Raw genomic sequence first — 18,619 nt, forward strand, 5'->3', positions numbered from 1 at the left:
GCTAGAAGGAAATATAGCATGTGTTAGATTTCTTTCAAATTTAAATGTCGTTGTGTTTGTGTTGGAAGAACATTTAACACAAGCTAGATTTCTTATACTCTACAATGTTATTGTCAGCAATGTGCTTTTAATTGTGGTAGACATAAATCTAGCACTTGCTAGATTTATCACTCTACAATGTTTCTATGTGCTCAAGTTTGCGCTAAAAGAAAATCTAACACATGTTAGATTTTATTTTAAATTGCAATGTTGTTAATCTAGCACACAATAAACTTGTTTAGTCTTACAATGTTGTTATGTTCTTGTGTTTGCGTTTAAAGGAAACTCTACAATGTTTCTATGTGCTCAAGTTTGCGCTAAAAGAAAATCTAACACATGTTAGATTTTATTTTAAATTGCAATGTTGTTAATATAGCACACAATAAACTTGTTTAGTCTTACAATGTTGTTATGTTCTTGTGTTTGCGTTTAAAGGAAATATAACATGTGTTCAATTTCTTTCAAATTAAAATGTGTTTGTGTTTGTGTTGGAAGAAAATTTAACACAATCTAGACTTCTTATACTCTACCACGTTGTTGTTGGCAACGTGCTTGTATTTGTGGTAGACATAAATCTAGCACTTGATAGACTTCTCACTCTACAATGTTTCTATGTGCTCGAGTTTGCACTAAAATGAAATCTAACACATGTTAGATTTTATTTTACATTGCAATGTTGTTAATGCTAACATGTTTTTATTTAGGCTAAAAGAAAATCTAGCTTGTGCTAGATTTTTTTTGTCGTGTAGTGTTGTCATTGGAGATATTTATATGTTTGTTATAAGTAAATGTAATTTTGAGTAAATTTTTCTCACCCTACAATGTTGTTATGTGATTAATTTCGCATTAGAAGGAATTATAGTATGAATTATATTTCTTTCACCTTGTAATGTTGTTATTTGCAACATTCTTGTATTTTTTATAGGAGGAAATCTTTGTACACTATCCCATTCTTAGACCACATATTCCATATGAAGGGCCTTCTAATCGTTTCAAGGTTTAAATTTTTTTATATTGTAACAATAGTCTACGTAGGCATGGACTAAAACTTCATAGTCTCTAAAAGGCAAGGTCAAATGTCCCAAGAAATATTATTATTCCAATGACTTTATTGACATTGTGTTTATGTTTTTGCTTTACAATACAATGTTGTTGTTGGCAATCTTCTTGTATGCGATAGAATATAGTCTAGCATGGGTTTCATTTCCTTTGCCTTGCAATATTTTTATGACAATATGTTTGTGGTTTGTGGTATAAGGAAATCTAGCTTGTGCTATATTTATTTTGTTTTCCAATGTTTTTCTTGGAAATATGAATGTGTTCGTGCTAAAAATAATTCTAGCACATGCTAGATTTCTTTCACCTTACAATGTTTTTTTTTTGACAATATCCATGCGTTTGTAATAGAAATAAATCTAGGATGCAAATGAAATATGCTTTTGTTCATGTTAGAAGTAATTATATCACATTCTAAATTTATTTCACCTTGCAAAGTTGGTATGTGTTTGTCTTTGTGCTAGACAAAGATCTAGAAGAAAATATAATGATTGCCATAGTTAATGTTCTTTCATTGTGTTTTGCTATTATTTCATCTAAAGCAAACTAAGAATATACATGACTATAAGAGATAAATTTTGTGTATATATGTTGTTATTTTGGTCTATACAATTTTTTTTGTTTATTCACAATGTAATGTCTTTTGGAAATGTTCTTATGCTTGTGCTGGAAGGAAACCTAGTAGATATTTGCTTTCCTATATTCACGATTAAAATAATATAAAAAATTATTTCGAGGTGCCCATTTTCTAACCTTGATTAGCTATTATTGTGAGTTATACAATTGCTATTATTCTTGTTCATTTTGTTACACCTATAATTATGCGAATAGTTGTAGTATTTATAAATTCATATTTTCTTCAATAATTCGAAATTGTGATAACATTTTTTTTACTTTATTCTCAGATACCATGGACTATGAAGCTAGTGAGAATTCAAAGGAAGCATCCAAGGAAAAAGGAAGTTCAAGAAACATGACTCCAAATTCTTTAATTTGTATGACAATTTTAATTTATACTTTGTTAAAATTGTTAGACATTGTGTTAATAACTGGTTGTTGATTAATAAAACCCATGGAAATAGCCTTAGGATTTGGGTTTTAATGGGGACAACCCATACTAACATGGGTATTTTTTTCCAAGAAATTTTAAATATGTGATAACTTTTGGTGTCATATACTAAACTTGCATAACATATGTACTCATTTATTATTGTGCGTGTAAATGAAAATCATGTATTATAAGGTTGTTTAATACTATTTGTTATTTCATGTCTTCCATTAAATTTTTCTTTCTAGAAACCGTGAAACTGGTGGGCTTGAAATTCGAAGTAAAGTAGCGAAGACAAAAAGAAAAACAAGTGACCTACAAATGATGCCCCCTTCAACTGGTATGGTGGTTTTATATTTTTTGTACTCTTTTTGAAATGGTTGGATTATGTGGTTTCTTTTCTTATCAGTTTTACCTAGGTGATAACTTTTGGTGTCATATAGTAAACTTGCATAGCATATGTACTCGTTTATTATTGTGCATGTAAATGGAAATCATATATTATAAGGTTGTTTAATAATATTTAGTATTTCATGTATTCCATAATTTTTTTTCTAGAAACTGCGGAATCTGGTGTGCCTGAAATTCAAAGTAAAGTAGTGAAGAAAAGACAAAAAAAAAAGTGATGTACAAACATTGCCTCCTTCAACTGGTATGGTGGTTTTATATTTTATGTACACTATCTTGGAAATGGTTAGATTAGGTGGTTTTTCAGTATTTATAAGAACATTATGTGACAATATTTGAAATTATATTTTCATTTTGATTAATGCAAATATTTTTTTTGCTATTATTTGCAGAATTGGTTGGCCCAAAAGTAAATGAAATGTTATAACAATCACTTAAGAAGAAAAGTTATTCAACTCAAAAGGCAATATCAATAACACCTTCAACTTCTACTTTTGAAATGATTAAAAAATACAATACAAATAATAAATATGAATTCGTGCAAGATTGGTACATCCAAATAGAAACTCCCATGAATATGTTTCCTGATATGTACCTATTTGGATCAATAGACGGAAACGAACCAGAGATATTAGGAATAATAATTAATTGCTATGCTTGCAATGAAAATGACATTGACTTTCAAGTGGAAATGATTAAAGAAAATGAGGTAAAATTAATTTCATGTCAAGTGGAGTATACAAATTTTAGACCAGATTTGATTGAAGCTTCAAGTACTGATTCAACAAATACGATAAAAAATTCAATGTTCAAGTTGGATAGCTTTGAGAGCTTCTCTAAATCTGGACTAAATAGTTGTGCAGATATTTTAAAACACATCACCACTGTTTTGAGATATCGTTATGTAAGAAGCAAAAAAACATCATCTGTACTTCTTCATTTACAACAAAAGGGTAAATTTTTTGATAAAATACCAGATGATAAAATTGATTCTCAATTACTTGCTTTGAGAAGAGTATATTTATCAGATTTGGAGGAGAATATAAAAGAAAGTGATTTCAAGCCCACTACAGAATTTCAAAAAACTAGGAAAGTTGAATTTGAGACAACTAACCTTGCAAACCAATGTGATGAGATTCATGAAGCTTTCAAGCATTGCTATCTATTTTCAAACTCCTTTAATAGAAAAGTGCCTATTGAAAGATGTAAAGAAGCTCCTAAGGTGTTCAAATTAAGATCACGAGATGATTTAAATGTTCAAGTATTAGTGAAATCATTCCTAGAAAAATTTCAAACCTCATTACCTGATGCTCTTCTGATTCCATTTGACATCAATGAGCCTGATCCTTTGGTCAACTCTATCGAAATTATAAATGAGACAGATCTAAATTCTAAGAATATCAATTTTTGGATAGTTGATCTTCAACATACCATTCAAGCAGTGAAAGAAATTTTAACAAATCCTAAATATAATGTATCAACAGAAGCGAAAAAAAATATAAAAAACGTAATGCTCGATTCTTGCATCCATCAGTTGAACCCACTGAGGTGATCCACATTTGTTGTCAATTAAATTCTGCAAATAAGGTATTTTATAAAACTCCATTTATTGATTGTGTGCGCTCGGCAAGGCATTTCTTAATTGCCAATGACAAATTAAAGAAAAGGAGGATTGGATGCTCTAAGATGGCTGAAGACAAGGTATGTAATTTTAATTATTTTTACATTTAAATTTTATTATTGTATCTAATTTTATTGTAGATAAATTACTAAAGCTGATAATATAAGTCATATTTTCTGATATTTATGATTATTTCACTTTAGATTATAACACCTTATTTAGTTTCATTTTTACATTGGATTCTTATTAGTTTATATTTATTATTCTATCAGGTTGATGATGAAATGTTGTGCTCATTCTTCGATTGTCCAATTACAAATTTTTCTGATAAAAAAATTCTCTTATATCTTGATGAACCTATTTAGGATAAATGGGACACTGTTTTTAACTGTTACCAACTAGGCACATTAAAGTGTTCTCCAAGCCAGCCTGATTTTGAGAACTACAAGAAAAATAGTCTACACAGTTTGACAGCAGCTACTTTTCGGCCCCTTCAAGGATTAACCATGGAAGAAATTGCTTCAGTAGCAGATAAGCTATTGGATGGAACCATGTGGTTTTTTATTCCAATTAATCATCCAACAAATGCCATAAAAATAAAAGATTATTGTTCTAAATTGAAAACCAACAGAACAATATTGGATGCAATGGTTACATATTGTCAAAGTCATGATCAGAACTTGAATGAGATGACTCTTACCACATTCAACATTCTTGAGCATTATGAAATTAATGATACCATATTCACCAATTTTTGCAACACGGTGGAGGGGTCTACTTATGTCAAAGGAACACGTAATACAAAGATAGAGTCCCTTTCTCAGCAAGCATGTGGAGTCCTTGACAGAATGATAAATGGATCAACAAGTGTTCAATAGGTTGATAACAATTTTGAATTTGGTTGTCATTTTGGAGGCCCTGATCTTTTGTCAACACTTTTGCACTCTTTTCCATGTCAGTTGCAACCAGTTTTACACACTGACCTTGTTGTTTTGGACACACTAGCTTTGAAAAAAGAAAAATTCAACAAGGGGTATTACATTGAATTTTTTCGATTTCTTATCGAAAAAAATGAGTTGAATGACTTTACTACAGTTCTCTTAGTATAACTTTGGTTTTGTAATGATATACGCCAGTCTTTGGAAATTTTGATAAAGAACTCCAAGTTCAATTATAAAATTACTAGTGGCATTTATGAATATAATTGCCAAAACAATTATAGTTATGATATAGTTCTTACTATACATTTCTATACTTCAGAATTAAAAATTTTGGAGGCTATAAAATACTCTCACACATTTGAAGACACATTTGATGAAAATGAGAGAGATTATGATTTTTGGATGGATTTAGTGGAAAAGCACCAACAATGTAGTGATGCAAAAGTGGTTATTTCTCTTTATGCGGGGAACATTTTTATCAAGGCCTATTGTACATATGGAAGAAGAATTTCATGTGTTGTGAAAATAGAGTCACAAAGGACAATCATGTTAAATCATTACAAATCTTTTCAACTATCAAATCCAGTACCCGTTAACTTTTTGGAAAATTCAGGTACTTCATTTCTTTATTTTCTTATAATACATTGGATACTATTTTTTTCATATTTCTTAATTGTCAAAGTGTTTACTAAAATGACTAATGATGGAGATTCTAAAACAGAGAATGATGAAAGTGGGAAGAAACAAATTAATCAACATAGTGCTTATATTGTTGAAAAAAGTATGGAGATGGAAATAGGAGGAGAAGGAGGAGAGGAAGAAGTTATCAACACAGGTACATAATTTGTTTAGTTTTTTCTCTTGATAATTTTTCAATTTATTTAATTTCCATATTCATAATATTTTTTGATGACTATTATAGGGAATTATGAGATGAATGAAATTAATCAAGACAATGACCATGGAACGATGGAGATAGAAATGGGTATTAATCATTGTATCTATCTTTTTTTATTTTATTATTAGTCTATTTTTTTTTTTTTTTGTGATTCATATCCATTTAATATGTTGATCATAGTTGGAAATAAAGAGAAGGAATATAATGACCAGGGTATTGTCCCACAAAACTACAACCAAGAACCAAATATAACATCAGGTACTTATAATTTGTCCACTTGTTTTCCTTGTTATTTAATGATTCTATTCATTTTCACAATTCAAAATATTTTATATGTTTAATTTGGAAACAAATAAAGCTAACCAAGATGATGATGAGGTCCAACGTTACAAATATGAAGATAATGTCATATTAGATACTTATAACTTGTCTTCTTGTTTATCTTATTATTCTTCAAACTCAAATACTTGTAACTACCATAATGTTGTATATTTTTATTATAGGAACAAATAAAAAGGGTAAAATTAACAATCAAAATAATGTTTAAGGTGTGCGTGTGTGTGTGTGTTCCTTTTTAAAGGTTGCATTACTAATGTTTTTCTTGGTATTGGTATTTGATTGAAGGTTTAAATAGAAGTACAATCGGTATTTGATTGAAGGTTTAATATGTTTACTCCAGGTCCTGTCCAGATGATAAAAGAACTTATTATTTCATCTATAAATATTGAAAAAACCACTCAAGGTAAGTGTATTGTTTCAACAATTTTTTTAGTAATTTTTGTAACATGAATAAAATGGTTTCACTATATTATTTTCCATTGTCTTGCAGCCAAAATAACTGAAAAGAAACTAGTTATTTTTGAACTAAAGGGCATTTTTTATCATAGCATTGATGATGAAGCAACAAACAAAGGGCATATTGAGAAAATGGGAGCTGATGCTGATTGCACAATAGAAAAAAAACTATTTTGGATTCATCCACATGCAAAATCATTTTTTGAAATGTGTTTCAAAAATGAATCTCTTGACATTGCAATTTGGACGATAGCTTTGAAACAAAGCACAACAAGATTTCTAAAAAAGTTGGTTTCAGAAACATTAGAAGATAAATTTCTGTTTAAGTGGATTGCTTCAGATTGTAAGCCACAAAAGGGACATAAGGTCATTCACAATTCAACGAAAGTTATACACACTAAATCATTGAAAAAAGTGTGGGAAATGCATACCCAATATGATGCAACCAATACTATTATAGTTGATTGTTTAATTGAGAGAGTGAAAGAGAATCCAAAATAAAATGTGATTCTTGCCCCTCCATCCATTGGAGCAAATCAAGGGGATAATTGGTTGATCCATGAGCTATGGAGAATATTGCATAAACTCAACAAGGCTACGGATGTGCGAGCTATTTTGAAGGATGTCCAATTATATTTAGAAGTACCTTAAGATTACATATGTCTATATCATGATGTTATATGTATGACATCATGATTGATTACTTTTATTTCACAACACTAATAAAAGAATTTTTGATTTGGTTTGTCATTTCTAAAAATCAAATATTTTTATTTTATTTATTTTTGGTGAGATGAATGGTCATTTAATGTTTTCATATCAAAATTTCCCAGTCTATATTTTTTTTTTTTTACAATGGATTACATTGTATGTAAAATTAATAGGTAATTGTTCTATTTTTTTTAATTAGATCATTACAATTATTTGCTTTAAATGCGGTTTAAGTTATTGTTATACCTCTTAGAAATTAGTAATTTGAAGGATGACCCATTGCATTCTTATAACCCTATTTATTCCATATAAGTTGAAAAATTATATTAAGTTGTATGTAACACCAACAATAAACATACAATTTTCACTAAAAGAAGCACAAAAAAAAACTAAGGTAGAAACTCTATAAATTAACATATAATTAGTCAGGTTTGAAATTTAAAAATTGCGTTATATTGTATGTGAAAATTAATAAAAAATTAGTTTGTTTAGTTGCGCTAGACCATTATAATTATATTTTTCAATTGCAATTATATAAATCATTATAAGTCTTAAAATTAATGATCTAAATGGTGGGTCAATGCTTTCTTATAATACTTTTGTTCCATACAAATTAAATAAAGGTATTAGGTTGTATGTATAAAGTAAACATATTATTTGTTTGTTCATTTTAATGGAGCAATTGTATTTGTATTTTGTGATACTTTGAACTCATTGTAAAATTGCCTTTGCATACAAATGGAAACTGTTCATAATAAATATTAACATCATTTTTAAAATGATAGGTTTTTATGTCCTTAAGCAATGAAGTGTTGAAGTGGAGATATGTTAATATCATACATGTGGTTGCAGTGCAAATGCAGATGGGAATTACTACAAGTCAAAAGATGTTGTTGATATTCGAAATGGAAGGAGTATTCTTCCAATCATACACCAAAGATGAACAAGATTTTCATATTCAAAGAGAACCAGACTGGCAGTTTGGTGATAGGTCCTATTTTTTAAGGCCTTTTTATTCAAAAGTATTAAAATATTGCTTAAGAAATTATGATGTCGCAATATGGACATTAAATGTCACTGACAAGTACATCTGAAAAGTACTTGAAAAATCAAATATTGATATAGAGGACTTTAAATTTGCATGGGACAGATCTCATTGTCATTTGCAAACAAAATTGGAAGCAGGGAGAACAAGACAATTTTATGAGAAAAAGTTGATTGATGTGTGGTGCCAATATGGAGATAATTATGAAGAATCAAATGTATTGCTAATAGATACAGAAAAGCATACTTCTTAATTCATGGGATATCGATCAAACCACATCTTGATAAAATTGTATACAGGAAAAGAGCAAGATACGTGGCTTATGCAAGTTTTATTCCCCTTTCTTAAGACACTTCATCGTATCAAACAAAAACATGAGTACATTCGAATGTTCAATAGAACATGTACTTCACTGTAGCTCATGGAGATAATTTCTTTTATAAATTTGTTGAAAAGTACATTCCAAATTTTCAATACATTTTGGACATAGTTTTTGTTGAATCAATTTGTATGATTTTATATTTTTTGAAATAGATGGAAATTGCCAATTATATTAATATGTTTATTTCTTATTATTTATAAATGTTTTTGCAATGACTGTTGTATCGATTTTTTTCTAAGATGTGTGTGTGCGCGCGCGTGTTCTTAAATGAATTGTTTGCCATTCAAATTATCTTATATGAACCATCTTATAATGATTTTTTTGATGACTTATGTCTAATTATATGTATCAATAATCATATATAAATGTGAAATATAAGTTTTCAAATAGAACTCCTTGCAAACAAAGGTGTTATTCTTACTAAAGAAATTATAACAATTTACTTGATAAATGTTATGTGCATTATTCACTATTCACAATGCATTATTCACTATTAAGGTTAATGAGAAATGTGCCATAGGTAAATGATTTGATCTTTTTGAATCATAAGATATGTGATTTCTCAATTGATAGTTTTCATAAATTTATATGCTTAAATCAATTAATGGTTGTAACTGCAGTCATATCATATTGAAAATCAATAAGGCACAAAGTTAGTTATTCATTGTTTACATATAAAATGCACTAATATGAGTGCATAAATGTGATGTGTAATTCTTTAGATAAAATTATATTGTAAATAATTTTGCATTTCTTAAAAAAACATATATATGAGGATAACGATTGATAAATGGCTTATCAAGGTTTGATTAGATACTATCATGGATTAATTATGTCATTGAAAATTTTGAATCGTAAGGCATCTAATTTCATTATTTAAAGTCATCTTTTTTGTAAATTTGTCTTTTAAATAAACTGAAATTATATCACTTGAGCTATAATTATATTATTGAATTTACTTAGTTATGTCCATTAATATGAGTGTATAAATGTGATTATAATAGCCATATACCATGATGCATTTTTTCGAAAAATAAGTCTTTTAATTTCTTGATAATAAGTATTAAGTGGACTATTTAGGCTAACGAGTTATGACTCATAAGTGAATACTACTCGTTAAATTGCAGGGCATTCAATTTTTAACCCATATTTTTTTTCTTCATATATTCTTGAATCAACTATTTGTATATGCAATCATCTCATCTCATTTAATTTAATAAGGAATCCATTTGTTGACTTTTATTTGTCTATCAAGTAATCTATTAAGACTGTATTAATCTCATATTGTATTTTTTGATACAAGACTCTATGAAAAACACAATTCTCTTCTTAATAAAACATGGAATAATTAATTAACAATGTGTTAAGTGGACCATCTAAACTCATTAAATAGATGGGTAAAACATGGTTGTATTTAAACTTTTTGCACCATAAGACATTGATTTTTCAATCCATATTAGCATTTTGTCATTTTCAATTCATAAATAGTTTCTTTATGGTTTAAATAATTTCATAGAATCCAATATGACTTGAAGAATTCTATTTGGCTATATGCATTGATAGAAGTTCATAAATGTGATGCAATTTTTAAATGTAACTCTTAATGTATATATATATATATATATATATATATATATATATATATATATATATATATATATATATATATATATATATATATATATATATATATATATATATATATATATATATATATATATATATATATATATATATATATATATATATATATATATCTTTCACAAAACAAATTATAATTAATTGACAATGAGTTTTAAGTGGTCTATATAAAGCCATCTATTGACTTTTATTTTCATATCATGAGGTTTAATCTAAGTGCGTAAATGTGACACTTTTTTTTTAAATAAAACTCTATGTAATATGAAATGCTTTTCCTCACACGACATGGAATAATTAATTGGTAATGAATGTTAAGTAGATTGTTAAAGTTATTTCAAGGTATAGGTCATAAATAAATGTATTTAAACTTTATGCAACATATGGCATTTGATTTTCCCACCTTTATTAACATTTGGTAAATTTCAATTCTTAAATAAATTATTTGTAATTGAAATAATCTCATAGAAATGGAATTTATTTTTGAAATAAAGATCTCAATGTAAGTAAAAAATATATATTTTTAGAAAATTAATAATTTAAAACCAATTATTTATGAGTTCTAACTGGTTTATTCTATTTTGAATTGAAAGTTTGACTAACTATGCATTATTAAATCAGTTATTCTTATATGTAATCATGTCATATAAGTCAATAAGTCAAGAAAGCATTAATAAATTTCTATTTAACTATCATGTGGTTTAATATGAATGTACAAATGTGAAATTGTTATTTCTAGAATAAAAACCATGTAAAGAAAATGAATTTTCTAATAAAACATGGATTAATGAATTCACCATGAGCATTAAGTAGACTATTTAAGCTCATTCAAGAGATGGGACATAAATGGATGCCTTTAAAATTTTTACACCATATGACATGCTTTCACCATCAATATTAACATTTTGTAAATTTCAAATCTTAAATAAACTATTTGTACTTAAAATAATCTCATAGAATCCAACAAGACTCGGAAGTTATTTATTGAATTTTATTTAGTTATATGTATTCATACAAGTTTAAAAATGTAATTTCTTTTTTAAATAAATCTATTAATGCAAGTAAAGATATATCTTATACAAAACTATTTGAGATTAATTGATAATTAGCGTTAAGTGGTTTATTCATGCTACATGAAAAATCCAAAGATGAATGCCTTTTAATACACATTTAATCTTCAAAATCAATATCTTAATGATAATTTAGAAGTATTTAATAATTAGAGAACACGGGGACTTATATAAATTTCAACTAAAATACATGAGTTACGTTTCACATTTATTTCTTCCCCATTAAAAATGCTTATCATTTTCTCTTCTTAGTGAAAGTAATGGTGAATCATGGTTTTCCATACTATTGGTTGACACTAAATTTACATTGAGACTATTATTGGTTTTGACAATGTTTACAAGGAGAGATCAATATCCACACGACCATCAATTGTGCTAATATTTGAAAACCCCTGCCTCCACTACTTACAAGAATTCACCACTAAAGTTTCTTGTTTACTTCATTTTGTGACATTGTCCATCATAATGGAATGACCTGAATACCAATTTAAGAACTCTCATTTGATGTACATGGATTTGAGTGGAGATAGACGAATGGTGCCTAAACTTCTTGAAATACGTAGATCAACAATGTATAACCTTTATAGTATATGCCTGCATTCTATGAATATGAATGATGACCCCCTCATTAGTGCTTCATAAATGCACAAAGGGGCCGTAGGAAATTGAGCACAAGAACATTTTACTAAGGTTTTAATAGACTAGTTTCAATGAAATGCAAGGGACACCTATCCTTGTCATTTACAGGAAGATCCTCACATCACGATCATTCAATCAACAAATCCCTTGTAGGTTGGGGGAAACGGGGTTAGAGTTGCGAGACATAAAATTTAAACATCGATAAATCTAGCATGTTATCCATAACTATAATATCTTGATTGGATGTTTGACATGCGAATATGATTTAACTTAAATCAATTTCTTCTAAGAGTTTGATTTCACACTCCTATTGTGTATTGATACTATTATACATAAAAACCCCATGTTTGACCTATTCATGATCTCTAATTGGTTAGAAATTACTTGCAAATTATTTTAATGTTGAATCAATTTAATATGGAAATTTACAAAAAAAATGAATGTTGTTGGAGGCCTTGTAATAGAATACTTCCAAATTTAATGAAATATGTGTTCAAAGCTGTGTAAATGTGATTATATAACTTAGTTAAGTGCATGATTTAAGCACCACTACCTTGGTGGAGGGAGAATCAAATTTCTAGTAATCTATTGGTACACCATAACATAGTTTTATGAAAAACAACAATTAAATAGCAATTAAACAACAATATTTTTTTTAAGAACACCCTTTCGTTATATTTTTTTATATTCTTAATAATTTTTATTATATTACTATTTATTTATCCCTCTTATTATTTATTTATTTTTATATATTTTATTTAGTTTATTTATTTATGTATTTATTTATTTTTTCTTAATCCTTGTTATTTTCTCCAAGTCGGATAATCATATAAATAGCTAAATAATATTAATTAGTAAATAAATAATGAATGAATAAGTTAATTAATTAATTAATTAATTAAATTATTATTTATTAATTATTTAAACAATTCAAATTAATTCCCTCTCTTAGTCAAATATAGTTGTTTAGTTGATTTATAATTATAATAAGTAAATAAATAAAGAAATAAACAATATAATTTTCCCTCCCTAGTCAAATATAGCTATTTTCCATTAGTAGTTAGGTTGACCTATTCTCTCTTCATTTTGTCCTGAAGATGAACTTGTGTGTCTCTTCAAGATGAGCCACACTCATTGGTTCGAAACAGGTCGACCAAATATTCTTAATGTGATTTGGGTGGTTCGCCACCAAATATTTTCAATGTGATTTTTTCCGAAAATTTTCATGAAATAACAAACAATTAAATAATTAAACAATCAAAAAAAAATTGATTAATAAAATATATTAATGGAAAATGTGGACAAACATTGTTATTAGAAAGAATACAACAATTAAAAAAAAACAAGGAATAATTATAGGTTAATAAATATTTATTGTTAAAAAATAAATATGATAATGAATGGAAAGAAAATATTAATTATGGATAAATTATTTTATATAACTAATTGTGTTTCATGGTAGTGAGTATTTGTTTGAGAAAACAGAGGAAAAGTGGCAAATATTTCGAATTTATGAGAACACTTGGCAATTAAGATTTTTTTTGACAATTTTTAATTTTGACAAATTCATTTTAAACTACATAATATTAGACATGGATCAATCAAACATTAGAAATTCAAATTTCAAAAAAAAAATATCCAATTTTAATTAAAAAAATTAATATTTAATTTTACAGAAATAAATTTTAAAAATTTGTTATTTAATTAAAATTCTAAGTATTTTGACCAAACTGATTACATTCTAATTAGATTGATTTATTTTCCAATCTAATTTATTTAGAATCCCACAAAGATTCATTGAAATCACAAATTTGACACATTTTTCACAAATAAAATAACCCAAATATTTTGAGGATGTTAAATCTATATATTCCAACCCAAAATCTCTGCTAAACTCCAAAAAAACTCACATATAAAAACTCATGAACCACTCCTATATATATAATAAAAAACTAAGTGATTAACTCCAAATTACACAGTAATAAGTGAATGCCACATAGGTACAGGTATTGCTTAGGTAAGAGGGGCCATGGTCATTTTTAAGCCTGGATTTTGTTTTTACTTTTTTATTTTTAAATGTATTTGACAGTAGACAAACATTTTAAACGTCAAAAGTGACTCGTAAAATAATTTCAAACCATACAATAAATTTTAATAAATGGTTTAAATTATGATAATATTTTATAGATTTAATTGTTTGTTTTAAATTTTAATAGGTGATTTAAATTATAATAAATAGTTTACAGATAAAGATCTTATAGACTATCTATCTTTTATTTAATTAGAGCATTTATTTTTTATCATCATTCTATTGTGAATTAGCTGGAAATGAGATTTTTATAAACATAGAGAAAGATTAGATTAATATTATTATCTAGTTACATATTGTTAAATATATTTCATAACATTTTATAAATTATTTATTTTATTTTTAACTATTTAAAAGTTTTGAAAATGAGTTTTATTTATCTTTATCAAAGCTAGGAATTTATTGTATATGTCCATATTTACTAATAATGATAATAGACATATTACTTTCCTTCTATTATCTCTCTTTTAAGAACCTTCAGCAGTAGTAAATAAATGAGATATAGTTGACTAACTTCATTCTTAAAGGGTTAAAATAGGTATTTCTGATTTCTCAATAGATATGTGTATATATGAAATAAACAATTAGAAATAACAAAAAATGCTTTAGATGGAATCCAAAGATGCAAAAATTATTATATGTCATATTATTTTATAGTTTTTAATTGCAAATAATATATTAAACAAAATAAAAGTTAGTCTTTATTTTTTTAAGTTATTATTCCTTAACTAATTTATTCTTTAGAAGGTGACTCCTACAAAGTTGTTTCCCAGAATCACTTGAATCTCAATAAATTTTTGGAGCCATAGAATTAGAGTAGTGAGCTGTGATGTTTTCCTTTTACAAAAATGACTATTTTAAACCTACCTCCCAATTTTCATACAAAATTTGTAATTAACCAAAAGAAATGACACTCAATCAATCTACATACAACATAAAATGAGAAACATAAAAAACAAATGACCGTCATCAAATTTTCATTTGAGAGGCAACCTAAATTTCAAATTCCAAGACAAGTAGTGGTCCTTCCCTCAAAGGAGTGAAGAAAATAATTTTAAAGTAGGTATTTCTGATTTTTCAATAGATATCTGTATATATGAAATAAACAATTAGAAATAACAAAAAATGATTTAGATGGAATGCAAAAATTATTATATGCCATATTATTTTATAGTTTTTAATTGCAAATAATATATTAAACAAAATAAAAATTGGTCCTTCTTTTTTAAGTTATTATTCCTTAACTAATTTATTGTTTAAAAAATCAGTCCTACATAGTTGTAGTTTCCTAGAATCTCAATATATTTTTGGAGCCATAAAATTATAGTGAGCTGTGATGTTTTCTTTTTACACATATAACTATTTTAAACCTACAAATGACGCTCATCAAATTTTCATTTGAGGGGCAACCTAAATTTCAAATTCCAAGGCGAGTCATGGAGAAGCATCCATTGTAATCTTCGACTGGAAGATTGGAAGATTACAGTTGGCTCAAAGGAGTGAAGAAAATAATTTTAAAATCCAAAAGAGGCCGTTGGATGAGAAGACATGCCGGGCCTGACCTGCTACTTTACCTCCTGAACCTCCCATTTCAGGGACGGATTGACTACAATGACAAGCAGAGTGAGAGAGAGATTCTGAAAAGGCTGCCTGCACTCTGCGCCCCATCCAATCTCTTCTAATGGTATACTGTGTTTTTTTGTTTGTAATGAATCAAAGAAATCGATGATGGAGATTGGTGGGTATGGAAAAGTTCGATTTCACGGGCAGTCTGTGCAGTAAATAATAGAGTTGTAATGATGGTCGCCTGCATGATAAGACTCCCCTTACTGCGAACGCGTTATCGTCTATCATAAAGAAACGCAGGAATTGTGTGTTTCTTTTTAATGCAAGATGCCTTGTGTAAGAGCTGCTTTGTCATTTTCTTCAAATTGAGTGAAAAACAAGCATAAGGTGGATGGAAATTCTTTATCCATGGAGGAGGACAACGAAAGTATCATTCCAAAAGTAAGAATTTATGTGAAAGCAAGCACCCAGAATTTACACCCAAAAACGGTAATATATGGTTTGTAGATATCGTGCATTGAAAAGATGTTTAGATGTGAACATCTTTTCAAGTTGATGCGTTGCTAAAAGCAATTGCGCCCTAAAAAGTCGATGTCCCCTTGTTTATTTGGTTTTTAAATATAACATAATCAAAGAGTGAAAAAGAATGGTTTGAATTGTTTTTTTTTTATTATTATTTTATTAATTTTAAAATTTTTATTTTTTTAATACAAAATTTCATTTTATAAAAAATAAATATATTACTAATTTTTTTATTTTTATATTATATTACTTAACAATTAATTAGTTTTAGTTTCAAATATATATAGTTTATTATATATTTTATTTATTTATTATATTAATAATTTTTTTATTATAATACATTTTTTTATATATATTTATATATTAATAAAGCATTTTATTAGGATTTTATAGAAACAAGTATGGATAATCAAAGGAAAGGTGACTGAAAAAGTGCATTTTTTTCAATATTCATTTAATTTAATGGGCTTCTTTGCATTCTATTTACAAGCACAAAATTTTATTATGTTTTGTAATCTTTTACTTTATTCATCTAATTGTGTATTTAATTTTGGTTTTCAATATAAATTTTTTAAATTAGAAATTGAATTGACAATTTATAAAATTTAAGTAATTAATAATAAATATTTATATAATTAGTAAATGTATAATTAGTTTATATTTATCTTAATCTTCGATATATTAAGTTTGTGAGGGATTACATATCTTTTTACTCAAAAAAATGTTTGTATATCAAGATATTTGGATCTAAGTTGACTTAATTATTAATTATAATTATTAATTTTAAGTTAGTCTTGATTTCTCTAGTTCATCACTAAAGCACCTCACTAATAGAAGGTCACAAGTTAGCTCTCCTCACCCCCTCTCTAATGCCCTGTGATAAGCTTGTAAATATTCATTTACTGAGTTAAAAAGACAATGTTTTACTTTGTGGGTCATGTGGAAGGCCAAACTATATATATATATATATATATATATATATATATATATATATTATATATATTAATTTATAATTTTTATTTATTAATTTCATAATGGCCATGAAAAATCATATTGGGAAACAATGCTAGAGAGGCTCACATCCCAAGTAGTTGAACAATTATGGGCAAGGTAACCCAAGTTCCTAGTTGGAAATAAAACTTCCAAAATAAAGCCAATAGGGTGTGAAGAACCAGAGGAAGAATTAGAGGAGGGGAGTCTCTCAAAGTCTCATAAGTAATTATAACGAGAAGCTTCATAAGTAATTATAACCAAAGGATTCCAGAGCCAAGTCCATCTAAAGCTTGAATGTTCAGATTATAAACCCTTTACCAAGGCTGGTTGGGATTATATGATCATTGGGAAAACAACTTGTACTAATCATTGTTATGAAACTACTATGGGTGTAAACAAGCCTCAGTGAAGACAATGTCAAGCCTAGTCCTTTTTGTATTACTTTTAATGTTTTATTTTATATTTTAATCTAATTGATACATAAATATTAAATGTTTATGTTAAATGTTAAATATTTATGTCTATACATATGCTTCTATTGAGTAAATATTGATATTAAATTAAATTTGTTAAATATTAAATATTACACATACACTTTTATTGAGTAAACATTGACATTAAATTAAATTTGTTAAATGTTAAATATTAAACATTTTTATCCAAATGCATTATTAATAATATTTACTCATGGTTAAATTGTAATATCTATACACTTGGCTAGCTCCCTTCAATAAAAAATGAAGTGAAATTTTTTGGTTAAATTGTAATATCTATACACTTGCCTAGCTCCCTTCAATCAAAAATGAAGTGAAATTTTTGCAAAAAGATAATAAAGGATAGATAGATGAATGGATGTATTCGGCAAAACCAGCAGTGATAAGCAAAGAAATAAAGGAGGTTGATTTGGTCTTCTTTGCAGGCATCCCAAGGTCCGATGACTACCACTATAGGTATGCCAAAGTGGCCGTTGGATCAGAATACAAGAAGGGCCTGACCATTTAAAGGACGGATTGACTTCAGTGAAAAAGCATGCATGCTCATTGCCCCCCATCTAATCTCATCTAATGAGTTATCTACTTCCTTGTTTTATTGGCAAACTCATTCCATGTTCTTTTGTTTGTGATGAATCAATGAAATTGAAAGATGGAGATTGGTGGG

Source organism: Pinus tabuliformis, chromosome 7 (assembly GCF_031772625.1).
Source record: "Pinus tabuliformis cultivar Carrire ecotype Pingquan chromosome 7, CPIR1, whole genome shotgun sequence".
Classification (NCBI taxonomy): domain Eukaryota; kingdom Viridiplantae; phylum Streptophyta; class Pinopsida; order Pinales; family Pinaceae; genus Pinus; species Pinus tabuliformis.